The 16,332-nt window shown below is 39.0% G+C and overlaps 1 long non-coding RNA gene across 2 annotated transcripts; it reads right to left on the reverse strand.

Annotated features, from left to right (window-relative positions):
* Positions 1-9,434, reverse strand: LOC119866834. Of its 2 annotated transcripts, none has more exons than XR_005381361.1 (3): positions 9,292-9,434; positions 5,612-5,803; positions 1-2,923 (listed from the first exon to the last, which is right to left on the reverse strand). It is a non-coding gene; the product is annotated as an uncharacterized LOC119866834 (long non-coding RNA). The 2 variants fall into 2 exon arrangements; XR_005381360.1 differs by lacking the exon at positions 1-2,923 and adding an exon at positions 5,083-5,319.
* Positions 9,435-16,332: the final 6,898 nt, after the last annotated feature.

Raw genomic sequence — 16,332 nt, forward strand, 5'->3', positions numbered from 1 at the left:
GAAGCTTGCAGGAGGCAAGCAGCAGATATGCCAGGTAGAGGTCAGAGAAGTGTTATGAAAAATATGAGAGTTTCAGTCAACTTTGAGAAAGTTATCTGATGCAGGCTTAAAGGCAAATCCTCATATAATGGGAAGAAAGTGGTGAGATATAGGTTGGGGGGGAGGTTGCTTAGAGCAAGAGAAACACTCAGCTTTGCAAAAATAAGCAGGCAAATAAAACATAGCCAAAGTGATGTATTGTATTCGATTTTCACTTTCGATTATTTATCACAGTAAATAAAATTCAAATCAGCCAACTGAGCCAATATCTTTAATTTCTGACTTTATGTAAATGTAAGAAGTTGTTTTTATATTTTACATTATGTAATTCTGGAGACAGTAGAACTTGTAGTAGTCAAATATAAATGTTGAGTTTTCCATGTAAATGTAGAACTCCGTGTGTCCCCAGTACTTCCCCAAAGCCATCCATTAGACTTCAATTTTTTCTTACCTTCCTAATTTCCTAACCTTCTGGCAGTCTCTTTCTGCAGTTTTGAGTATCGTTTATGTATTTCGCCTAAGCTTAGGATAACAGGAAGGCCAGAGTGTAAAGAGAGAAATGTATCTGTGGTTGGGATTTAGCTTGTATTTATTTTTAGAGCATTTGAGGCAATGGGGAATCTTAATTGGCATTCTAATGCAAATTCATAGTTAAAGCAGTAAGGAAGTGTTTTTAAATAATGCAGCAGAAACTGCACCAAATGAACAGTTAGTTAAAATCTCTTTAAGGTCTCAAGTATAGAAAACCATTAATAGGAACTATGTTGCTTAATCTACAGAAAGTGTTTTCCATTCACCATATGTTACCAGGACTATAACTAAAATAGTAATTTATTATGAGGGTAAGTCTTTAAAATGCTGTGCTGAGGCCCCAGGTTCTGGAACCACTGACTGGGTCAGCTCTTTGTGGTCTTAAACTGTGATATGCCTTGGGTAAGAGAAAGAGAATGATATTCATTAACTCTTGATGTGCTTTAAACACAAAAACACTGCTGTACTTTTTTTTGTCTTTCGATGGGGAAAACCATCCTTAAACAAATAGGCTAAATACTCTGATTGGTTAGCTCTCCCCCCAGATTAATAATAATGTCTCCCTCTCAATGTGATCGAATGTATGTTCCCGACAAGCTGTCACTGGGACAGGGCTTTGTAGTTTGCTGAAGAGAGAGGTTTCCATGGGGTCCCTGCTGCAGTCACCATTCTAATCAATAGAACCAGTCTGCAAGAGGTGAAGGTGAAATTCGGTGTGCAGTCTGGCGGAAAGGAGTGGAGGAAATGCAGCCATCCTGCTGGGGGTCATGACCTAACCCTTGTTAGCCTGCGGCTCTCTCTAGCTCAGCCAGTTGGTCTCTGAGTTTCTCTGTATTGCCACCATTGCATCGCTGGCGTGCTGGCCTTGTGATATGAAGATGGTCCTTGGACCATATTGCTTGACATGAAAATCCTTGTCTTGTTCAAGTAAGTTGGTGCGACTGGAGGGTGGTGCAGTGCTGAATTAAATGGGGTGAGTGGGAAAAGACTAATCTAGAAAGATAGGTAAAAAGAGTGTTGCATTGTGGAGGGCCCTGATGGCCCCAGACATGAGTCTTGTGGAAGCATGTTTGGGGTAGAGGCCACATGCACACTCTTACATTTAGTCCCAGTCATTTATGACATATTTTCCAAAGCAGTTGCAACTTAAATTTTAAATTTTTTATTTCCAACCATAAGCCATGAAAAGAATCTTAGAGCCCCTAAAATATTCATGTTATTGCTGCTGCATGTTCATGCTAGAATTTGAGGGCTTGCCTTCAGCTATACCTTAGCATAAAAGAAATCGTAGTAAAAATAATTGGCATAAAGCCATCAACTTGCTCATTTGCTCTCTTTCACTGTAAGACAATAAAGGCATTAAATGATGTCTCATTTGGCTTTACACATTTGCATACTTAAATGTTTGGATACTTCCCTGCTAAGTAAATTGAGCTTGATCAGACAAGCTAGTGGGGGGTGAATACCTAGAATTTTCAAATGGATTCATTCTTTCTGGCTGCAGATCACTGGTAATATTTTTAGCCATTTTCCTATAGCGATGACGTATTGTTGAATGGATGAAGCAGGTTAACAGAGCAGTATGCTACCTGTGAGAAAAGAATTATATACATGCCACATATGGGTTTTTTTCTAGACACATGTGATACAGTAATACACACACAGAGGCACACACACATAATAAAAACCAGCATGTCACTATTCGTGAATACAAATTAAGTCATTTCAACCTTTAAAGGGCCAAACTACAATGTCCCTGAGCCCTTTTCCTGCTTGGTTTTCCAGTCTTTTAAAAAATCCACTTCCCAAAATATTTCTAAGGGCCCCACAGGAGTTCATATACATTAAAAAAATATTAGTCTCAGGCCCAATGACGCCATTAATGTGAAACCCCCACCTACATTTCTGATAAATTTGAGGTTTACTCACACAAATCAAGAACTATGAACAACAGTGATTCCAATAGAATTACTTATTCCTGCCAATCTCAGCACAGAGCTTTCTTGTTTTGTTCAGGAAGCAGCAGTTTGGAGGTGATAGTAAAGTCTTCTCTCTTTTTTCCACCATCCAAGATGTCCCAGAGCAAAGCAGATTGGTGCCCCAGTGCTGCAATTTATGAAATGTATGCCAACACACACACACACACACACACACATACACACACATTCTCTCTCTTTCTCTCTCTCTCTCTGTCACTTACATGTACATACATTACTTTTCTCTGGGTTATAAGCCATCCACTGGGCCTAAACTGGAGAAATTTCCTTTAATTTTCCTTCCACTGGGAGGAGGCATTCAGCCAAACCTCAAGCATTTTCCTCCTTCATTCTCTGCTTCCATTCTCTTCTTAAAACTGTAAATAAAATATGTGTCACTATAAGAATAAGTTATCAGCATAATATAGTAATATTGGATACAGAAGGAAAAATTTCTCTCTCCCATCACCCAGCTCATGCCCAATCTTCCTTTACTGATATTCACTCAACTCTGGATTAGGAGATTTTAAGTCCATATGGCCAACTTTTATCCAGATTTTTAACAAATCAAATATAAAGAAGTTTTAAATAATAAAAGTAAGAACTTGAGTCTATCTACCTATAGTGTACCTATGATCTTTAAGAGAGAATATACTACTCCTTTTTCAAGCATATATGAAACATATATACTAATCAACAATGTAATAGGACACAGAGGAAGCCACAAGAAATTCTAAAGAATCAAATGATTCAATATAACCTAACTGTATGCAATAAAATGAGTATAGAAAAAAATCAATAACAAGAAACATTTTTTTAAAATGTACATGTCTGTACACTAAAATATGTACCCAAACCCTTTGGCTAAAAAGGAAACAAACTTAGGGCTGGTTCAGTCAGAAGAGCATGTGACTCTTGATCTCAGAGTCATGAGTTCAAGCCCTACATGTGAGTGGAGAGATTATTTAAATAAACAAACATTTTTTAAAAAAAAGAAACTTAAAAAAGGAGAGAGAGAGAGTCAAACCATAAATGGACTCTTAACAATAGAGAACAAACTGAGGGTTGTTGGAGGGGAGGTGGGCAGGGGGATGGGCTAAATGAGTGATGGGTATTAAGGAAGGTGCTTCTTGTGATGAGCACTGGGTGTTATATGTAAGTGATAAATCACCAAATTGTACTTCTGAAACTAATGTTACACTATATGTTGACTGGAATTTAAATAAAAATGTGAAACAAACAAAAAACTTAAAATTAAATGGTATTAAAATATGCCAGTAAAAATCACTATTTAGAATGAAATTTATAGATTTAATAAACTTCTATTTATCAGAAAACAAGAAAGACTTAAAACTAATGACCTAAGTGCTTACCTCAGCAAGTTGGAAATGAGTACCAGAGAAAGCCCAAAGAAACATGAAGGAAGGAAGTCATAAACACGAGAAATCAATAAAATACTGAACAATAGCAACCCTCCAAAATAGAGAAATTTAGCTAATGCAAGACTTGAATTTTTTTAAGATCAATAAAATAGACAAGCTTCAGGCAAGTATGATAAAGAGGAAAAAAATGAGAGGGAGAAATTGAAAGTAAGCAAAATACAGAAAGAAATTAGAAATTAAAAATTACATAAACACATATATACACATATCAATGTATTTGAAAACCTAGACAAGATGAATAAATGTCTATAAAAGTATGCATATGCCAAAATTAATGCAAGATGAAATCTAAAATGTGAATAGGTTAAAACCACTACTCAAATTAGAAAAATAATAAAAGAATTCATCTTTGCATAAAAAGAAATAAAATCCTCCAACCCCAGACAATTATACTAATAAATTCTATCAAATTCTTAGAAATACATTATTCCTACCATATGTAGGTTGTTACAGAAAGTAGAAAAAGTGAGAGAGTTACCCAACTCACTTTATGAAGTCAGCATAACCTGGAATCCAATAAAAAGAAATAGTAGTGAAAGAAAATTATACCCATTTCATATGTGGAAATAGATATAAAATCTGAAAAAAACACAAAAAAACAATAGCTAACTGAACATAGCAGTGTTTTTAAAAAATGATATAATAAAATAAGATTTATCCTAAGAATGAAGAATAGTTTTATAACAGAAAATCTGTCATATAGGGATGCTTGGGTGGCTCAGCGGTTGAGAGCTTGCCTTCCGCCCAGGGCATGGTCCTGGAGTCCCGGGATCAAGTCCCACATCGGGCTCTCTGTGTGGAGCCTGCTTCTGTCTCAGCCTGTGTCTCTGCCTCTCTCTCTCTCTCTCTCTCTGTCTCTCATGAATAAATAAATAAAATCTTTTTAAAATAAATAAATAAATATAAAAAAAGAAAATCTGTCATATAAATCACTGTATTAATGAACTAAAACGGGAAAAAATACAACTATATCATAGAAGCCTAAAAAGAATTTGAAATAATTCAACAACTGTTTGTAATATAAAAATATAAACTCAGATAACTAAGAACAGAAAGGAACTTCTGGAATGTGGTAAAGGCTCTGCATTGCCACCTACTGGAAACACCATACTTAGAAGAAAGACTTTAAATGCAGCCATAGTGAGATTAAAAACCAAGGCAAGAAAATAGTTATCACCACTATTGTTCAGCATAATTTTAGAAGTCTTGGCCCATGTAATAACACAGAAAAAGAAATTAGAAATTAAAGCATTGAAAAGGGAAGAGACTTTATTGTATCCTTATTTACTGCAACATGATTACGTACATGGAAAACCTTCAGAATCAGCAACCTGTCAGAACAAAAGAGTTGGTATTTTCATTACACTAACAATTAAAGAGAAAATATAATTTGCAAATGATACAACTCACAATAATAACAACAGCTATATAAAGTCTGAGAACAGAATAATAAAGCATGCATAAGACTTCCATGGAGAAAAATCTAATGCTTTATACCCTTAAAAAAGCATTTAAAAGAATCTGAATAAACAGAGATTTTTTTATGTTATTAGATGAAATGACTTACTTTTTAAAAAATAACAGTTCTCCCCAAATTAATCCATAAATGCAAAGGACATTTACCCTATTAGAATTAAGAGATATCGGGGACGCCTGGGTGGCTCAGCAGTTAGGCGTCTGCCTTTGGCTCAGGGCATGATCATGGAGTCTCCGGATCGAGTCCCACATCGGTCTCCCTGCATGGAGCCTGCTTCTTCCTCTGCCTGTGTCTCTGCCTCTCTCTCTCTGTGTCTCTCATGAATAAATAAATAAAATCTTAAAAAAAAAAAAGAAGAGAGATCGTGAAGCATTGTGGTAATGCTGTAGAAATAGGCAAATAGAACAATGGAACAAAATAAAGCCCTCCAAAACACACTCACTGACATATGAGGTACTTGTTAAATGAAAAAGGTGACATCTCATGTCAGTGGGAAGGAATGGGTTCTTTAGTAGATAGAGTTGGGATACCTTTCTTGATATTTGGAGAAGAACAAATGTAGATCCTTACCCTACACTATACATAAAAGTGAACTTCAGATCAATGAGTCCTAAATATAAAAAATTAAAATTATACAGCCAAAAGAAGAAAATGTAAAAGCGTATCTTTATCTACTTGGGGGTAGGAGAGAATTTCTTAAATAAGACCTAAAAGACATATGTCATAAGTTAAGAAAAAAATTTGATGGTTTTGACTCTTTCAAAATTGAGTATTTCTATTCAATGAAGAATATGATGGATAAAGTAAACAGGTGACACCCTGGGAAGAGATGTTTACAATAATTAAACAAGCCAACAGATTACATCATAATACATACGCAATATCTACAAATAAATAAGAATAAGGAAAAGAATCCAGCAGAAAAATAAAGAATATAAGTGAAAAACTCACATAAAGGGAAATCTGAAGTTACCAAATTACTGAAGAGATGTTCAACGCATTAGTATTCAGAGAAATAGATATTAAAATGAATGCCATTTGATATACATAAGTTTAGTAAAAATTATAAAGTCAGAAACTACCATATTTGGTGAGGATGAAGGGACATGTACTTTCATGTTTTATGAGTGGGAGTGTAAACTGGGATAGCTGTTCTGGAGAGCAATCTGCCAGTAACTGGTAAACCAAGGATTTATAAAGCTCATATTCACAACTCCAGTTTTGATTACATATCCTAAGGAAAATCCTACCCAGGTCCATAAGGGGACATATATGAGGATGTTTATTGCTGCATTGTCTTTTCTAGAAAGCAGTGAACCTCAAATTGTTCAACTTCAGGGGAAAGGATCAGAATACGTGAATAGATTCTATGGGATATTATACAGGAGTAGGAAGCAATAAATTAAATATACATAGAGCCACAAGATAGATTATAAAACATAGTTTTGAATGAAAAAGAGTTACATCACAATACCCTTTGTGTGAATTAACACATACACATGCAAAAGAGCGCAGCATAAGTTATAAGTATACATAAATATCTGAGGACATCTGCCAAATCCATCAGAGTGGATTGTCTCTGTGTGGAGGAAGGAATGAGTGTGTGGGGATCATGGTTGAAGGGGGAAATGAAATCAAATAAAAATAAAATAAATGAAATAAGCAAGGGGCTGTGCATAGACCCATGTCAACAGCAAGAGTGCCTTGAACCAGAAGTGTGATTAACTCAGCCGTTGGCACCTGAGAAGAGAGTCCTAGAAAGGAATAAAGGGAGAATGCAAAAAGCACTGACCTGGCCTGAGACAAATCCCAATTGCTTCATAGTTGAAAGGTGTCAGGAGTTTCTCAACCTTTCCATAACTTGTATATAAAACCCAAGGTCCTTAGCAATACATTCAAATCTTTTCACCATCTGACCCCTGCCTCCTTCAACTTCATTGAATTTTTTATCCATTTGTCCCCATAAGAAGACACTAGACTGTTCCATTCTCCTGGGTCTTTGCACCTGCTACTGCTACTGCTTGGGTGTTTTTTCCCCCACCTGTCTAGTTGCAAATTCCTCCTCATTCAACATGGCCCCCTCTATGAACACCTACCTTGACCTTTCTTTCTCCTCCTTCACCTGCTCTTCCCTCATATATACAACTTTCAGAGCACTCATCACATGGCATTGCATTACTTGTCCACATATCTCTCTTCTGGATTAGATCACAAGCTCCTTGATGACATGATTCTGCCTTAGTTTGGCATCTAGAACATGCCTAGAATATACAGCCTTCCTATACTATTAATTGAATAAATGAAAGCAGGCTCAGTCATGAGAATTTGTAGTTATTTGTAGTGAGTTTCCATCTATGTGCCCAGAGAACCTCTTATTCAAGAAGTATTGGGAAAACACCAATGTGTAGTGTTGTGGATGCTGGAGGAGCAGTGAGAGAGGGAGGATTGTGAAACCAAAGATGTAAGGAATTCTGGGTTAGGTCAATGATCCTGCCGCCACTCCCCTCCCTTTTGCAGGATCCAATCCTATCGCTATAAACAGCAGCAGGCCCTGGGTCAGGCAGGACCTACACTTCCTCCCACCTCTAACCTGTCGATTTTCCCTTACTGGACTGCTGTTGTGATCCTCATCAGCCTTTTCTCACTGATGTGACAAAATATATGAACTTAAAACTTCTGTCAAAACCAACAGCACAGTTAAGCCATTTGAAGACCTGTGAGGTGGCTGCAAGCTGGTCTGTGCACGGGACATGTGTGGAAGTTGTGGCCACACTCACTCCTCATCTCAGACCTCACTGAAGACATTTGGGTTCAGGGAAGCCACCATTTTGAAAGATCTTCACGGAAGTGGACACACAGGCAGAGGGAGAAGCAGGCTCCATGCGGGGAGCCTCATGTGGGGCTCGATCCCAGGTCTCCAGGATCACACCCTGGGCCAAAGGCAGGCGCTAAACCACTGAGCCACCCAGGGATCCCTTCACTGCTTTTTCTTAAGAACCAATCCTAACGTAAATTCCGTAAATTCCGGCAGCTGCTTTTGGAATATACCCTCGTTGAGTTCCAGCAGAGAATTTTGCAAGTTTGTGGGAAACATTAAATTGAATATTTACAAAGCTTCTATCCAGTTCCTGGTGCATAGTGAGTACTTGGCAAGTTAGTCTGCCACCAACCGCTGCCCATGAAAAAATAATTAATGGGAAAAAATTATTCAAGCACCAAGTGCCTTGTAGATTCTGATCATATTTTTTTTTACATGCTCCCTCTTCTCTCTCCCATCCTACCACCTTCCCTCAGTATTGCAACTTTATCCTCATCAAACTTAAACTTGATATTCTGATATGTGTATTTTGAGCTGACTCATTGCTTAGATTAAGCAGGTTTGACTCGAGGGACTCTGGCCTTTCAACACAGCTTCCAGTCCACAGTGATCTCCACATATGTCCTGCTTTCAAGACTGATATTGTCTCCATTTGAATCAGTCAGTCCCAGGCTACCCAAACCCTTGTTTTAGACTTTAAAGTAGACAGTGGCTTGCAGAGTCAACATATTTACACCCATTATGAGGGCATGGTTGTAGCCATACCATCACCCAGGCCAGGGATCCAGGGATCTAGAAGTACGTCCTAATGAGGATTAGGGAAATGGCAGACAGGAAGAAGAGGTTAGAGAAGGTGTCCCTGGGCCAAACACAGAAAGCCAGGAGAGGGCATAGAGCAGTAGAGGAAGTGCCGAATGGGCATAGGGTGGTACCAAAGATTCACTATCCATTTCTCAAATTCATTTCCTGCCTTCCACAGTTCTTCCATTCTTATTATGGAATTCTTACCTGTGCAGTCTTCGTAGGTATAATTTTTTCTTCTCTTTGATCTACTTCCTCATTTTCATAGACAAAGTGTCTCCCTAAAGACACGTTTTCACCTCTTGCATTATCATGAAACTCACTCTTCTCCCCACCACCACTATCCCCAATAAGCTCTTTCACTGTAAAGTTAAGCTGCCTGGGGCAAAGGTCAGTCACATTATATTTACATAAGCATAGGGAATATCAAGACATCAGGAAACACAGTGCAGATGTCTGCAGCTACACTTTGATAACCCCGGCAGCTGTGGCCATTTGAACTCTCTCATGGGAAGTAAGAAACTAAAATCCATAAAACAATCTTCAGGCAGTAACATTGAGTGTGTCCACAGAGAATAGAAATCAGTGGAGTAAGACTTAGCATTAGTGAGCTTCGTACTGAATCTAATTATTTCCTGGTGTGAATTTGTTGTGGGAAATGTAACAATTGGTGCTGACTTTCAAACAGTTCTGAACCTATTTATTATTTTACTTCATTTAATAATGCATTTCCTGGTACGTCTTATTAAGAATGAAGCCAAAAGAACAGGGGGCAAGTTTTTCTTGTTTGTGTGTAATGAATGGGACCAATGGAACTAACCCTTAAAACTCCTGAATTGCTTATACAGATCTGAAACCCATTCTTTTCTTGACATGAACTATGGGTCGAAATGTCGGTGAAAGTGGTTTGTGTTTATTCTTTGACAACTAAGAATTATAATTTTAAAAAGTGCCAAGGCTAAATAGAAAGAAGAAAGAAGAAAGAAAGAAAGAAGAAAGAAAGAAAGAAAGAAAGAAAGAAAGAAAGAAAGAAAGAAAGAAAGAAAGAAAGAAAGAAAGAAAGAAAGAAAGAAAGAAAGAAAGAAAGAAAGAAAGAAAGAAAATAAAGAAAAGGCAACTATCTGTAATCCTTATTACAAATTGTACTTAATATCCAGTCCCAACCAACCTACCACTGCTTTCCTCTGCTGGAGGCCACCTGTAAGGAGTGAAGAAACAGTCTAAGGCAGCAGAGACCTAAGTAGCCTAATTTTAGAAATAAGGAATACGAGACTCAGAAACAGTAAGAACTAGTACCACAATTTCATAGCAATTGAGGGGCAAAGCAGAGATGGGAATGTGGTTCTGTGGAACCCTGAAGCCTAAGTTCTTTCCTTTACTCCCCACATCCTATCTCTGTTAGAGGTGCCTCAGAACCACTAGCACATTTCATTTGGAAGCCCATCTGTTGGATAAGGTGAGTGATCAATTCCACTTTTAATAAAGGATAAAATGACTATTTAGGGATGCTTTTCTGCTGTATCTTGCGTGGCTGCTTCATTTTCCTTTTCCTTTCTCTTGCAACAGGGGAATTATTTTGAAAAAAATATTAATGTGCTTTTCTTGAATGCTTCCCTGAATATAAAACTTTCCCTTAGTCTTGTACTACTAGCAGAGGCATTTATGAGCATTTAATCGTGGAGACTCCAAAAGGCATGTGAAGAGAGTAGAAGAGTTAATGCTCAGCTTTTGATATTCAAAATAGAATTTTGCAGAAAAAGATGTTAGTCCTCAAACAAGATTATTTTCTCAAGGTAAGATCTTCAAAATTCCTTTGTTTTTCCTTGAACGTATCAAGAAATAAGCCTAGAAGTGTCAACTCAAAGAGTTCTCTCATACCATAGAGAAGATACTCCTTCCACTATAGCAGCTAGACCATGAAGCTTATTGTTCTATGGTAAGAGCAAGAATATGGTAAAGAAAGAATAAAGGTCAGGGGAAAAAAACTCATCCTTCTGACTCCAAGGGATAGAGAGAAGAAGAGAACCAGACAGAGTAGCCTCCAGAAATCTTATTTTTTCTCTCTCCTTGGTGCAAAACTCTAAGGGAAAGTGGCTATGGAAACACCAGTTAAACTGAGGAGCAAACACAGTGTAGGGAGGGGTACCACAGAAAGAAACTACAGCCTTTGTTCCCATGTGCCCTGGTTCTGAGCAGGGGCCTTGTGGACTTACCTTGGAATCAGTGTGGTGACTTCATGGCAGAGGCTTGGAGTGGACCCCTCAGTCCTGGGTTCCACATGCAGTCAGTTGGGAATCCTGCCTGGTTAGGTGGTAGGGACTACATGAGTGAGAGTGAGGGGAAGCCAAGTCAGCCAAGAACCTCTAGACTAGAGTCAGCAAACTGTTGTCCATGGGTCAAATCCAACCCACTGGCCTATTTTGTAAATAAAATGAACAACCATTTGTTTACATGCTGTCTATGGCTGCTTTGGACTGCAGATGTAGATAATTTCAACAGAGACTATAGGGTTCACAAAGCCTAAAATACTTACTAGCTGGACTTTTGTTGAAAAAGTTTGCCAACCTCTGCCCTAGACCTTATGAAAGCCTGAAGGACAAGCTGCAATGAGGCCAATAAGAGATGGTGGCTTGGGGATGCCTGGGTGGCTCAGCGGTTGAATGCCTTCAGCTCAGGGCATGATCCCGGGTCCTGGGATGGAGTCCTGTGTCTCTGCCTCTCTTGCTATATCTCTCATGAATAAATAAATAAAATCTTTTAAAAAAAATGAAAGAGATGGTGCCTTGGAGCTTAGAGGAGCCAGAGGATATCAAGCTAATCCAAAGAGCTGGACTCCTTTCCTTAGTCATGAGATTCCATAGCATAAGCCATATACCCAGAAGCTATCCTGGAGAGAAGCTGGAAAAGGGACTGAACACTGAACTAAGAAATCCAGGAAGCTGAGCTTTTTATCTAGAGAGACTGAGTATTATCTAAAGGGATAACTCTATTATGTCAGTAGATTGGCCTGAATATAGTTTCTCCAACACAAAAGGGTTGAGATTCATGAGGGAATCTGAATCAGGAAATTGCATTTCCTCTGAACATTTCAGTGTGTGAGTTTTACAACCCACCTACTGATTTATAGATTATGAGTCTGGATTAAAAACCTTAGAGATACTCTTCTCTCGTTGTGCAGATCAGGAAAGAATGTCCCGGAAAGACCATGTTCCTGTAGTTATGTAGAGGATGAACTGAGACTGGAATCCAAATTCCCTAATCTAGTGGTTCCAAATACCAAATTTTCAAAGGGATTATTAGTGCTATATCTTTATGGTCTTGGCAGGAGAGCACAGTCAAACATCAAAGAAATGAAGGGAGTTTGATAAGGAAACTGTTTACCAAGGTGCGGCCAGGGTTTAGGTATACCACAAGGGAGGGTGCAGTATGCCAGGGCTGGCAGGAGTGGGGAGATTTTCCCACGCAGGTGTGGAGCAAGAGAGGGGGCTACTCTGAGAGAGGGTAGCTTAGGAGACAAACACCAACAAGAGTGGAAGGATGCCGCTAGCTCAAAATAAACCAATGGGAAAAATTCAGGGAACTAAGTTTCCTGACTTCACTTTCTTTCTACTCTTTACTCTTCCTGTCATTCCATTGGCTGAAACCCAGAAACTTAACCTCTGAAGATAAAAAGGTGGATGTAGTTTCTAGAAGAAAAAATAGAAAAATTGGGTACCATGATATAAAATGATCATATAAAACAGTTCCTGGAGGCATTCCTGGCTTGTGGTTGGCGCTCAAATATTTTTTGAATGAATGAATTGATGAATTAGCTAATTTTGCTATTGATAAAGCCATTCTTATGAACTTCTAAGTGATTCTTACCAAGTACAACATCCAGTCAACAGATCATCTAAGCAGGAAAGTTCCCCACAATGGAATATGGAGCTCTCATATCTGTAAGGGTTATCAGAAGTAGGCTTCGGGTTTGTGATTATAATAGTTGCAGATCTATTACTGCATAACCAATCATCACAAACTTAGCAGCTTGTAACAACACAAATGTATTACCTTACAGTTCCTATGAGTTAGGAGTCCAGGCATGCGTAAAATTAGTTCTTTGCTCAGGATCTCACCCGGCTGAAATCAAGATGTTGGCTGGGGCTGGGGTCTCATCTGGAGGCTGGAGGACTTCCATTCTCATTCAAGTTATTGCCAGGATTCCTTGCAGCTATAGGACCGAGGCCTCTGTTTCTTGCAGGCTGTTAGAGGTTGCTGTCAGCTTTTAAGGGCTGCCCTCGGGCTCTCTCCACAAGCCCCTCCACACCTCTGATCTCTTAGGTCCACCTATATAATCCCCTTTTGGATTAAGTAAATTATTAGTAACTTGATATCTGATATTTCATCATATTCCAGGTCCTGTCTATACTCAAGGGGAGAGGATATACAGGTTGTATGTTCCAGGGGGTAGGGGTCTTGGGGAACATTGTAGAATACTGCCTTCCACAGTGATGCAAGCTCTAGTGCTCTTCAAAGTTTGTGGATTTTATTTCAAGTAAAAAGTCTGTTTACATTTATCATCTTGACTCAGAAGTTTTAAACTTTAGAGTGCTTTTTGTTTTGTTTTAATTTGGGAATATTTCCAGGCTATTCGTATTTTCAGAGATGCATGTTGAGGAGGCTGGGGTATCAGTAGCTATGCTTGCATTTTAGAACCATTTCTGATAAGGGAATTTGATAGATCTGATGTTATTCACAAAAGAAACGAGAGGAAAGAGTGGTTGATTTAAATTGTGGAAATATGATTATTTGAAACACCAAGTAACCTATAGATTCTGATTACATTTCTACCAGATTTTGCAAGCATCGTAGTTAGTATCTGCAATAATTTGTAGACAAAATCATGAGAAGTTAAGCAAACTGCAGACTTTTTACAACCAAATCAAAATAGCATTAATAGACCAAATAATGTTTAATCTTAATGCCAAAAGCAAAAGTATTTCTTATGCTTTTATGCTTTCCAGAATGATATCTGTGAGATAGAAGCATTCATACAAATGGTCACATTTAAAAATGAAGAAAATTCCTACCAGTAAACACTTAGAGGAGTTCAAGTCCCAGACTTGACCCTTTTTGTATCTTAAAAAATCAATGTGTCCAGCAGCCTGGGTGGCTCAGTGCTTTAGCGCCGCCTACAGCCCAGGGCGTGGTCCTGGAGTCCCAGGATCAAGTCCCACATCGGGCTTCCTGCGTGGAGCCTGCTTCTCCCTCTGCCTGTGTCTCTGCCTCTCTCTCTCTTTGTCTCTTGTGAATAAATAAAATCTTCAAAAAAAATCAATGTGTCTTACACAAGATGAGAACATATTTTAATATAGACATATTATCTTCCATAAAGTCTTTGACTGCATGTTCTTTTTGGGTTTTGTGAGAGAAGGTCAGGAATTGCAGTGTCTTAAGGTTTTCTGTCAGTCTTTGCTGTCCTACTGAGGCCCAGGGAAAGAAGCAGAGGGGGCTGTGGAATGCTTTTGGAAGCATCCCCACTGGGGCCACCATTTTGGCATGGACCAATTTTGTTACTACAGTGGTTACATCTTGAGAAAAGTCCATTCGTGGATGCAGTTTGAACAGGGTATCACGAGGTGAGTGAGGAAACTGCACTGATTATTTTATGGACTCCCCACTTTCCTAGTCTCCCACTACCTCACTCCCTGCAGCATGAAGCATGGGACTGGCAGCAGAGAGAAGAGAGAGGAGAGCAGGGAAAAGGAGAGACGCACTGTGGGCAGAGCAGCAGACATCATTCAGAAATGGTTTTTACAGCCTTGTAAATAGAATAAAAAGAAAGTCTTCAGGGAACTAGAGTGTATTCCAGTTGATTTCACCTTTTCTCACAGATTAAATTTAGTCATGCTTACCTGTGCAATCAGAGTTCTCTCACTATCACCTGATGCTACGATTGACCCCTGGGCATAGCTAATATATTTAGGGAGGAAGATACCACAAAAGTAGTTGACTTTTAAGAAAGGGGTTCAGGGACCTCCCCCCTTACAATCTGGACAAACAATAGTTTTTCTGAAGGCCCTACCCACTTTCTCTTGCATCTCATTGGCAGAACTATATCACATGGCCATCCCTAGCTGCAAGAAAGTGATTTGTGGGGGAGGCACTTGAGTGGTGCAGTCTGATAAGCCTCTGACTCTTGGTTGGGGCTCAGGTCATGACCTCAGTCGGGGTCATGATCTCAGGGTCTGCTTCTCTCTTTCTGTCCCTTCCCCAGCTTGCGTGCACGTACTCTCTCTCTAAAATAAATAAATCTTTTTTTTTTCTTTTAAAGAAAGTGGTTTTTAAAAAACTGTCATGTATGGACATGTTCAATCACTATACTGTACACCTGAAACTAATATTAAACTGCATGTTAATTACTTGAATTTAAATAAAAACTATTAAAAAATTTAAAAAACTGCAGGTAATCGCTGTGATGCAAATTAGGTTCTGTTAATATAAGACAAGGATCAGGGGATCCCTGGGTGGCTCACTGATTTGGCACCTGCCTTTGGCCCAGGGTGTGATTCTGGAGACCCAGGATCGAGTCCCACGTCGGGCTCCCGCATGGGACCTGCTTCTGCCTGTGTCTGTGCCACTTACTCTCTGCCTGTGTCTGTGCCTCTCACTCTCTCTGTGTCTGCCTGTGTCTGTGCCTCTCACTCTCTCTGTGTCTCTCATGAATAAATAAATAAAATCTTAAAAAAAAAAGACAAGGATCAGCAAACTTTTTCTGTAAAGCAGTATGTTTTCATCTTTTGGATCTGAAGGTGTTTGTTGGAACTGCTGAGTTCTGTCCTTGCCGTGTGAAAGAACTCCTGGGCAATACATGACGAGACTGTGTTCCAATAATACTTATTATAAAAACAAGCAGCAAGCCAGATTTATCCTAAGGACCGTTTTCCCAATCTTGACATAGGAGAAAGATATGAAGTATGAAATGAGCAGGGTCTCCCAACCACCTGCCTGTTTTTTAAGAACCACTCCCCAAACCTTTTTCCCACCTTCATTTTAGTACTTGAACACACCAAGAAAATAAGGATGTCAAACACAGCATTTCACATTTGGAAGGGGTTCAGCTTCTGGGCTTCACAGGGCCTGGTTTCTAATCCTCTCCTGACACAGGTATCTGTGATTCTATGGGATGTGGAGCCGAGCTACTCTGGTGTCTTAGTCATCTTGTTTATTCAAAAGGCTGGAGCCCCACAGTGCCAGCATCTAAAGTCA

The sequence above is a fragment of the Canis lupus genome, chromosome 30 (assembly GCF_011100685.1).
Source record: "Canis lupus familiaris isolate Mischka breed German Shepherd chromosome 30, alternate assembly UU_Cfam_GSD_1.0, whole genome shotgun sequence".
Lineage (NCBI taxonomy): Eukaryota > Metazoa > Chordata > Mammalia > Carnivora > Canidae > Canis > Canis lupus.